At 41.9% G+C, this 9,834-nt stretch overlaps 1 pseudogene; it reads right to left on the bottom strand.

The window, feature by feature from the left end:
- Window positions 1–1,249: 1,249 nt before the first annotated feature.
- LOC115838259 lies at window positions 1,250–1,650 on the bottom strand (annotated as a pseudogene).
- Window positions 1,651–9,834: the final 8,184 nt, after the last annotated feature.

Here is a 9,834-nt window from a genome sequence, read left to right as displayed (position 1 = left end):
CCCACCTTGGCCTCCCAAAGTGCTGGGATTACAGGCGTGAGCCACCACTTGGCCCAACATTTTTTATCTTTTAAAACTTGAACATCTATACCCATGAAACAACAACTCTCCATTTCCTCCTCCCCCTCGTTTCTGGTGACCACAATTTGATTTGCTGTTTCTGTGAATCTGACTACTTTAGATACCTCATATAAGTGGAAGCATACAGTATTTGTATTTTTGCGACTGGCTTATTCCACTTAGCATGATGTCCTCAAGGTTCTTCCATGTTACAGCATTGGAACAGAATTCCTTTCCTTTTTAAGGCTGAGTAATACTCCATTATTTGTATACACCACATTTTGTTTATCCACTCATCTGTTGATGGACATTTAGGCTGCTTCTGCATGTTGGCTATTGTGAATAATACTGCTATAAATATGGGCGTGCAAATACCTCTTACAGAACCTGTTCTCGGCCGGGTGCGGTGGCTCACGCCTGTAAATCCCAGCACTTTGGGAAGCCAAGGCGGGCGGATCACGAGGTCAGGAGATCGAGACCATCCTGGCTAACAAGGTGAAACCCCGTCTCTACTAAAAATACAAAAAAATTAGCCGGGCACGGTGGCGGGCGCCTGTAGTCCCAGCTTCTCCGGAGGCTGAGGCAGGAGAATGGCGTGAACCCGGGAGGCAGAGGTTGCAGTGAGCCGAGATAGCGCCACTGCAGTCTGGCCTGGGTGAAAGAGCCAGACTCCGTCTCAAAAAAAAAAAAAAAAAAAGAACCTGTTTTCAATTCTTTTGGATATATGTCCAGAAGTGAATATGGCAATTCTATTTTTATTTTTCTGAGAACCCATCAAATTGTTTTTGGTAGTAGCTACACCATTTTGCATTGCACGAAGGCTCCAATTTCTGTACATCCTCTTCAACACTAGTGATTTTCTGCTTTTTTGATAGTAGACATCCTAATGGGTGTAAGATAATATTTCCTTGTGATTTTGATTTGCATTTCTCTAATGATGATTAGGAATGTTGAGCATTTTTTGTTTTGTCTTGTTTTTGTTTTTGTTTTGAGACACAGTCTCACTCTGTCACTCAGGCTGGAGTACAGTGTTGCGATCTTGGCTCACTGAAACCTCTGCCTCCTAAGTTCAAGCTATTCTGTGCCTCTGCCTCCCAAGTAGCTGGGATTACAGGTGCCTGCCACTATGCCAGGCTAATTTTTGTATTTTTTTTGAAGGTTTCAAAATGTACTTTATTTCTTCAATAATGTCACATCTTAATGGGTACACAGTGTTTTAACTTGGCATCAATTATGAGCTGTTTTTTAAACAATTCATTATTACACCAGCTGGGATGATTACTGATCTCTCCATTCCTTTGGGGTGACTCTGCCAACAGGGCACAGGTTCCATTCTATTCTGATTTGTGTTGCTACATATGTCCATATAGCAATACAGAAAGTGGCTCCACTAGCTAATACAGCATTATCGTATTTGTCATGAAAATCAGGTGTACTTTTCTGGTGGCTCTGCCTTGCCATTGTTTGCTGAATGCTTTGATCTTGGAGATGACTTAGTGCATTTTCTGACCAAGCAAAACATCGTGAAGGTGAAGATCGAACTGTGGGAATGCAGCTGCTGCTTTGGTGCAAATTCCAATTTTTGTATTCTTAATAAAGATGGGGTTTTGCCACGATGGCCAGGCTGGTCTCGAGCTCCTGACCTCAAGTGATCCACCGTGCCTTGGCCTCCCAAAATGCTGAAATTACAGGCATGAGCCACCACACCTAGCCTGGGCATCTTTTCTTATGCTTTTTATACATTTCTGTATCATCTATAGAAAAATGTCTAGTCCAGCCTTTTGCTCACTTATGTTTGTTGTTGTTGAGGTCTCTATTGTTTTTCTAGTTTCTATGTCACTAATTTCAGCTTTGACCTTTATGTCCTTCCTTCTGCTTGCCTTAAGCATGGTTTGCTCTTTTTTTCCCAAGCTATTGATTTGAGATCATTTTTTTTAAGTCCACTGATATTCAAGGTAATTATTGATAGGTAAGGATTACCACTGTCATTTAAAAAATTGTTTTCCGGACTGGGCGCGGTGACTCACGCCTGTAATCCCAGCACTTTGGGAGGCCAAGGCGGGCAGATCACCTGAGGTCAGGAGTTCAAGACCAGCCGGACCAACACGAAGAAACCCTGTCTCTACTAAAAATATAAAATTAGCTGGGCGTGGTGGCACATGCCTGTAACCCCAGCTACTCAGGAGGCTGAGGTAGGAGAATCACTTGAACCCGGTGGGCGGAGGTTGTCGTGAGCCAAGATCATGCCATTGCACTCCAGCCTGGGCAACAAGAGCAAAACTCCATCTCAAAAAAGAAAAAAACGTTTTCCGGCTGGGTACAGTGGCTCATGCCTGTAATCCCAGCATTTTGGGAGGCCGAGGTGGGCAGATCACTTGAGGCCAGGAGTTTGAGAACAGCCTGGCCAACATGGTGAAATCCTGTCTCTATTAAAAATACAAAAATTAGTCCCACAAGGTGGTGCACACCTATGGTCCCAGCTACCCGGGAGGCTGAGGCACGAGGATTGCTTGAAGCCGGGAAGCAGAGGTCGCAGTGAGCCAAGATTGTGCCCCCGCACTCCACCAGCCTGGGTGACAGAGTGAGATGGTGTCTCAAAAAAAAAAATTGTTTTCTAGTTGTTTCATAGATCCTTTGTTCCTTTCTTCCTCTCTTACTGTCTTCCTGTATGATTAGTGACTTTCTGTAGTGGTATGCTTTGATTACTTACTTTTTAGAGGTCATGCTTTCTTAAATATAGTCTTTACAGGTATACATTTCCTTCTTAGTGTTGCTTTAGCTGTATCCCATAAGTTTTTGTATGTTGTATCTTCATTTTATCCATCTCAAATTTCTCTAATTTTCTAATTTCACATGTCATGATTTCTTCTAATTTCCTGTGTACTTTCTTTTTTTTTTTTTTTTTTTTGAGACGGAGTCTCGCTCTGTCGCCCAGGCTGGAGTGCAGTGGCGCGATCTCGGCTCACTGCAAGCTCCGCCTCTTGGGTTCACACCATTCTCCTGCCTCAGCCTCCTGAGTAGCTGGGACTACAGGCGCCCGCCACCACGCCTGGCTAACTTTTTTTTTTTCTGTATTTTTAGTAGAGACAGGGTTTCACTGTGCTAGCCAGGATGGTCTCAATTTCCTGACCTCGTGATCCACCTGCCTCAGCCTCTCAAAGCGTTGGGATTACAAGCATGAGCCACTGCACCCGGTTTCCCTTGTGATTTCTTGACTCATTGGTTATTTAGAAGTGTGTTGTTTAATGTCCAAATGTTTGTGAATTTCTCAAATTTCTGTTGTTGATTTCTAATTTCATTCCATTCTGGTCAGAATACATATGCTTTATGATTTCAATTCTTTTAAATTTATTGAGGGTTTAGGAGTACAAAAGGCTTATTGAAAAAAGAATCATTGAAGTTTTTCTTATGCTCTAGCATATGGTTTATGCTAAAGAGTGTTCCAAGTGCACTTAAGAAGAATGTGTATTTTGATATTGTTAGGTGGAATTTTTTATAGATGTCTATTTGGTCTAGCTTGTTTAAACCATTGTTGAAGTCTTGTATTTTCTTGATGATCCCTGTCTAGTGGATCTATCCATTATTTTTTTAAAAAATACATTTGATGGTTGAAAGCAAACATTAGGCCAGGCGTGGTGGCTCACACCTATAATCCCAGCACTTTCGGAGGCCAAGGCAGGCGGATCACCTGTAGTCGGGAGTTCGAGACCAGCCTGACCAACATGGAGAAACTCCGTCTCTACTAAAAATACAAAAATTAGCCAGGTGTGGCGGCACATGCCTGTAATCCCAGCTACTCAGGAGGCTGAGGCAGGAGAAGCACTTCAACCTGGGACGGGAGGTTGTGGTGACCCGAGATTGCGCCATTGCACTCCAGCCTAGGCAACAATAGCAAAACTCTGTCTCAAAAAAAAAAAAAAAGAAAAAAAAGAAAAGAAAGCGAAAATTATAACATTAGTGGAGTTTACAATGCATGTAAATGTAATAGAAAACATCTATAATGTAAAGAGGCAAAGGTAAAAATACCTATCCAGCTGTAAGATTTCTACATTCCACTTAAGTGGTAATATGTTCATTCTGTGAAAAATTAAGTGTATTGTAATCCCTAGAGTCACCATTTAAAAAACTGTTCAAAGAGATATATTCAAAACCAATATATGAATTAAAACAGAATCCTAAAAATCATTTAAATAACCAAATAGGAGGCAAAAAGTGGTAAGCAGAAAGATAAAAAATGGAGCAAAAAAAAAAGTAATAAGACGGGACTGGGCCCAGTGGCTCACACCTGTAATCCCAAAACTTTGGGAAGCTAAGGTGGGTGAATCAATTGAGGCCAGGAGTTTGAGATCAGCCTGGCCAACATGGTGAAACCCTGTCTTTACTAAAAATAGAAGAATCAGCTGGGCGTGGTGGTACATGCCTGTAATCCCAACTACTTGGGAGGCTGAGGCACAAGAATCGCTTGCGGCTGGGAGGCGGAGGTTGCTGTGAGCTGAGATGGTGCCACTGCACTCCAGCCTGGGTGACAGGGCAAGACTCTGTCTCAAAAAAAATAAAATAAAATAAGATGGTGGACATATATCCAAACACATGAATAATTACAGTAAACATAAATGGACTAAACTTAAATCTTAAAAGACATTGTCAGAATGGATAAAAGCAGTGCCCAGCCATATGCTATTTACAAGAAACTTGCTTTATTTTTTTTAATTTTTTTCATTTTTTAAAAAATGTTTTGCATTTATTTATTTATTAGAGACAAGGTTTTGCTCTGTTGCCCAGACTGGAGTGCAATGGAATGATCATAGCTCACTGCAGCTTCCAACTCCTGAACTCAAGCAATCCTTCTGCCTCAGCTTCCCCTGTAGCTAAGACCACAGGCATGTACCATCATATCTGACTAGTTTTTTGTTTTGTTTTTTTTTTTATAGAGACAGGGGCTTACTAAGTTGCCCAGGCTAGTCTCAAACTCCTGGCCTCAAGCAGTCCTCCCACCTCAGCCTTCCAAAGCACTGGAATTACAAGCAATAGCCACTATACCCAGCCAAAACTTGCTTTAAATATTATATATGTAGGTTAAAAGTAAAGAATACAGGCTGGGCAGAGTGGCTCACGCCTGTAATCCCAGCACTTTGGGAGGCCGAGGCGGGTGGATTGCTTGAGGTCAGGAGATATACACCAGCCTGGCCAACATGGCGAAACCCCATCTCTAACAAAAACACAAAAATTAGTCAGGTGTAGTGGTGTTGGCTGTAGTCCCAATTACTCGGAAGGCAGAGGCAAGAGAATCACTTGAATCCGAGAGGTGGAGGTTGCAGTGAGCTGAGATCACGCCACTGTACTCCAGCCCAGGTGACAGAACAAGACTCCATCTCCAAAAAAAAAAAAAAAAAAAAAAAAACGGAAAAGATATACCATGGAAATATTAATCAAAAGAGTTGGTGTGGCTATGTTAATATCATACACAGCAAATTCCAGAGCAATGAAAATCATTAGGGACAAAAAAGGATCATACATCATGATAAAATAGTTAATTCACCAAGGAGACATAACAATCCTAAATATGTTTGCATCTTACACCACAGCTTCAAAATTCTCAAAGCAAATAGACAAACCCAAAATTATATTTGGAGACTTCAATACTCCTTCTCTCAATCATTGATAGAACTATTAGCAAATCAGCAAAGAAGGCCAGGCACGGTGGCTCACGCCTGTAATCCCAGTACTTTGGGAGGCCAAGGTGGGCAGATCACAAGGTCAGGAGATCGAGACCATCCTGGTTAACACAGTGAAACCCCATCTCTACTAAAAATACAAAAAATTAGCCGGGTGTGGTGGTGGGTGCCTGTAGTCCCAGCTACTTGGGAGGCTGAGGCAGGAGAATGGCGTGAACCTGGGAGGCGAGCTTGCAGTGAGTCGAGATTGTGCCACTGCACTCCAGCCTGGGCGACAGAGGGAGACTCAGTCTCAGAAAAAAACAAAACAAAACAAAAAAAAAACCAGAAAAAGAAAATCAGCAAAGAAGAGGAGAATTAAACAACACCACTAGCCAACTAGATCTAATTGAACTTTGAGGAACACTCTACCCATAAACAGCAGACTATATATTATTTTCAAGTGCACATAGAACCATTCACCAAGATAGACTATATCTTGGGTCATAAAACAAGCCTTAACAAACTTAAATGATGTGAAATCATGCCAGGTATGTTCTCTGACCATAACAAAAGTAGACCAGGAATCAATAAGACAAACAATAGAAGAATCCCTGAACACTTATAAATTAAACAACAGACTTCTAAATTAATCTACGTATCAAAGAGAATATCTGAAGGGAAATTAGAAAATATCAATATCCCTCATGAAATTAGATGCAAAAACCCTAAAAAAGATTGCAAACTGAAACAAGTAGTTTATAAAATGTTAATACATATTCAGTCATTAAAAGCCACAAGGTCGGGTGCAGTGGCTCATGCCTGTAATCCCAGCATTTTGGGAGGCTGAGGCAGGCGGATCACTTGAGGACAGGAGCTAGAGACCAGCCTGGCCAATATGGCGAAACCCCATTTCTACTGAAAATACAAAAATTATCTGGGTGTGGTAGCACATGCCTGTAGTCCCAGATACTAAGGAGGCTGAGGCTTGAGAATCACTTGAAACCAGTAGGCGAAGGTTGCCGTGAGCCAAGATCATGCCACTGCACTCCAGCCTGAGTGCCAGAGCAGGACCCTGCTTCAAAAAGCAAAACAAAACAACAAAAAAATGCTAGTAGGCAAATTCATAAAGACAAAAAGTAGAGTTAGGGTTACCAGGGGCGTGTGGAGTGGGGAGTGGGGAGTAATTGTTTATTAGGCACAGAGTTTCTATTTGAGATGATCAAAAAGTTTTGGAAATGGATAGTGATGCTGGTTACACAACATGGTGAACAAATTTAATGTTACTGAATTGTACACTTAAAAACAGTTAAAATGGTAAGTTTTATTTTATGTTATGTGTATTTTACCACAATAAAAAAACAAATGCATCACAACCAAATAGGGTTTACCCTGGGACTTTCAAGGATGGTATAACACACACACACACACACACACATATATTTTTTTGAAACAAAGTCTCACTCTTGCCCCCAGGCTGGAGTGCAATGGCGCGATCTCAGCTCACTGCAACCTCCACCTCCCAGGTTCAAGCGATTCTCCTGCCTCAGCTTCCTGAGTAGCTGGGATTACAGGTGCCTGCCACCATGCCCAGCTAATTTTTGTATTTTTAGTAGAGACGGGGTTTCACCATGTTGGCCAGGCTGGTCTTGAACTCCTGACCTCAGGTGATCCACCCGCCTCAGCCTCCCAAAGTGCTGGGATTACAGCCGTGAGCCACTGCTCCTGGCTGGATGGTATATTTTAAAATCAATCAATGTAGTCATATTAACAGTGTAAAGAAGAAAAATTACATGATCATATCAGTTGATGTAGAAAAAGCATCTGATATAATTCAATGTCCATTCATGATCAAATCTGTCAGCAAACTAGGAATAGGAAATTTCCTCCATCTGATAAAGGCATCTATAAATATCTGTGGCTGGCCGGGTGCAGCTGATAAAGGCATCTATAAATATCTGTGGCTAGCCAGGCTCTAGCCTGTAATCTCAGCTGTTTGGGAAGCCAAGACAGGAGGATCGCTTGAGCCAGGGAGTTTGAGACCAACCTGGACAACATAACGATACTTCATTTCTACTAAAAATTAAAAAATAAACAGCAAAATAGCCAGGCATGGTGGTTAATGACCTACTTAACAGTGAAACTCTTTCCCCTTAAGATCAAAAAGACTTTTATCATTAAGTAGGAGAGAATATCCTCTCACACCAGTCTTATTCAATATTGTACTAGAAGTTCGAGATGTTGAAATAAGGCAAAAAATAAATAAATAAACGGCATACAGATTGGAAAGAAAGATCTAAAACTGTCCCTCTTCACAGATAAAATTACTGTCTATGTGTAAAATCTCAAAGAATTTACAATTAATCTCCTAGAATAGGTAAGTTTAGCAATGTCACAGGATATAAGGTTGTATTTCTCTATACCAGCAACGTACAACTTAAAGCTGAAATCTAAAAAAAAAAAAATAGCATTTACATTAGCTGTATAAAAACAGAAGTTATAACTTAACAAAACATGTACAGGATGTATACGCCCAAAACCACAAAATATTGATGCAACTGAAGAAGATGTAAATAAATGGAGAGACATACCATTCCCATGAATTGGAAGACGCGGTAAAGATGACAATTCTCCCCATATTGATCTATAGATCAAACGCATTTCCAATCAAGTTCTTAGCAGATTTTTTCATAGATATAGATAATTAAATTAGAGAATGTAGGTGGAAAATCAAAGGAACTAGAATGTGATAACAATTTTGACAAAGAAGTATAAACTTGGAGGAATCACACTACCATCTTTAAACCTTATTATAAAGCTATAGTAGGCTGGGTGCAGTGGCTCACACCTGTAATCCCAGAACTTTGGGAGGCCAAGGTGGGTGGATCATTTGAGGTCAGAAGTTTGAGACCAGCCTGGTCAACATGGTGAAATCCTGTCTCTACCAAAAAATACAAAAATTAGATGGGTGTGGTGGCGCCTACCTGCAGTCCCAGCTACTCAGTGGGAGAACTGCTCGAACCTGGGAGGCAGAGGCTGCAGTGATCCTAGATCGCACCACTGCACTTTAGCCTGGGCAACAGAATGAGACCCTGTCTCCAAAAGAAAAAAGCTATTGTAATCAAGAAAGCAAGATATGTGCAAAGAGATGGTTACATAAATCAATGAAAAAAAATAGTCCAGATATAAATCCACACTAATATGGGCATTTGATATTTACAAAGATGCTATAGCAATCTTTGTAAATTGATTTTACAAATCAACTTACAAACATATGAGAAAATATGTAAACATATGAGTGTAAAACATACGAGAAAATCTTACTGACCTGGGGTTAGGCAAAGAGTTCTTAGACATGACACCAAAACGATGAGTTATAATAGAAAATAATGGCTAAGTTGAGCTTTATTAAAATTAAAGGCCGGGGCCGGGCACGGTGGCTCACGCTTGTAATCCCAGCACTTTGGGAGGCCGAGGCGGGCGGATCACGAGGTCAGGAGATCAAGACCACCACGGTGAAACCCCGTCTCTACTAAAAATACAAAAAATTAGCTGGGCGTGGTGGCAGGCGCCTGTAGTCCCAGCTACTCGGAGAGGCTGAGGCAGGAGAATGGCGTGAACCCGGGAGGCGGAGCTTGCAGTGAGCCGAGATCGCGCCACTGCACTCCAGCCTGGGAGACTAAGCGAGACTCCGTCTCAAAAAAAAAAAAAAAAAAAAAAAAAAATTAAAGGCCAGGCGCGGTGGCTCACGCCTGTAATCCCAGCACTCTGGGAGGCCAAGGTGGGTGGATCACGAGGTCAGGAGATCGAGACCATCCTGGCTAACACGGTGAAACCCCGTCTCTACTAAAAATACAAAAAAATTAGTCGGGCGCGGTGGCTCACGCCTGTAATGCCAGCACTTTGGGAGGCCAAGGTGGGCGGATCAGGAGGTCAGGAGATCAAGACCATCCTGGCTAACACGGTGAAACCCCGTCTCTACTAAAAATACAAAAAAATTAGTCAGGCGTGGTGGCGCGCTCCTGTAGTCCCAGCTACTCGGGTGGCTGAGGCAGGAGAATCGCTTGAACCCGGGCGGTGGAGGTTGCAGTGAGTCGCGATTGCACCACTGCACTCCAGC

This window comes from Nomascus leucogenys, chromosome 14 (assembly GCF_006542625.1).
Source record: "Nomascus leucogenys isolate Asia chromosome 14, Asia_NLE_v1, whole genome shotgun sequence".
Taxonomy (NCBI): Eukaryota; Metazoa; Chordata; class Mammalia; order Primates; family Hylobatidae; genus Nomascus; species Nomascus leucogenys.
This window is presented reverse-complemented; position numbering and strand designations above follow the sequence as displayed.